This window comes from Haplochromis burtoni, unplaced genomic scaffold (genome assembly GCF_018398535.1).
Source record: "Haplochromis burtoni strain Fernald_Lab_line unplaced genomic scaffold, NCSU_Asbu1 Contig_1353, whole genome shotgun sequence".
Lineage (NCBI taxonomy): Eukaryota > Metazoa > Chordata > Actinopteri > Cichliformes > Cichlidae > Haplochromis > Haplochromis burtoni.
In genome coordinates this window covers 36,232-37,125 of record NW_024583714.1, presented here as the reverse complement: position 1 = coordinate 37,125, position 894 = coordinate 36,232, and positions in this window count along the sequence as shown.

Here is an 894-nt window from a genome sequence, read left to right as displayed (position 1 = left end):
CTGGTGCAAATTACTGACCTCTGTCATCATTTTAAGTGGGGGAACTTGCACAATCGGTGGCTGACTAAATACTTTTTTGCCCCACTGTATGTGGTGGGGTTATTTTACATTTTCCTGTTTAATAATTGATTGATTTATTTCAGTTAATCAAGTTATTTGTTTGTAACCAGGTTAAAGCTATCATTTATGTGCTGAAATAGTAAACACATTAAAATCCATGTTAAAATTTAAAATATTTAAAATAACAATGCTAACTGTTAAGTAAAAAAAATGGAATTCCTTTTAAAAGGAAAAGGAATGTTTTCCTTTAAAAAAAACTTTAAATGAATATATCCATTATGTATGATTTATTTTTACAAGTATCCTGTTTAACTGGGAAGAGCTTTATTAAATGAAGTGAATGGTTGTGATCGAAGGCAGGACTGAGAGAAGTTGCAACAGAAAGTATGAGATGTTTGTGCAAGTATATATGTATGAACTGGACTATCTGCTCAACAGTCTTTGTTGATACTCACTAGCGTCACTTTGCAGAGTGGGTAGGGTTTAGGTTTTCATATTTGTAACATTTACTTATTTCTACTTTTGAATCTTGCAGCTTCCAAGTGCTGGGATGATCTGTGGTGTAACTATCATCGGCCATCTGTCTGCGCTATGGAAATCTGATGAGTCTTTGACTGAGACTTTAGCATTAAATTCCTGCACGTATGTGTGCTAGAGTTTGTGTTTTGTTGTCTCTTACATTATTTTATTTTGAAGCATAATATATCCTTCTTTGTAGCACCCAAGTAAAACCACAAAATGACCAGTCAACACAAGCTGGGCTATCTTAAAGATCTTAAATTTCTCTTGTTTGCTCACATCTCATTCTTGCAACATTAAAGTTTTAAGCAAGCA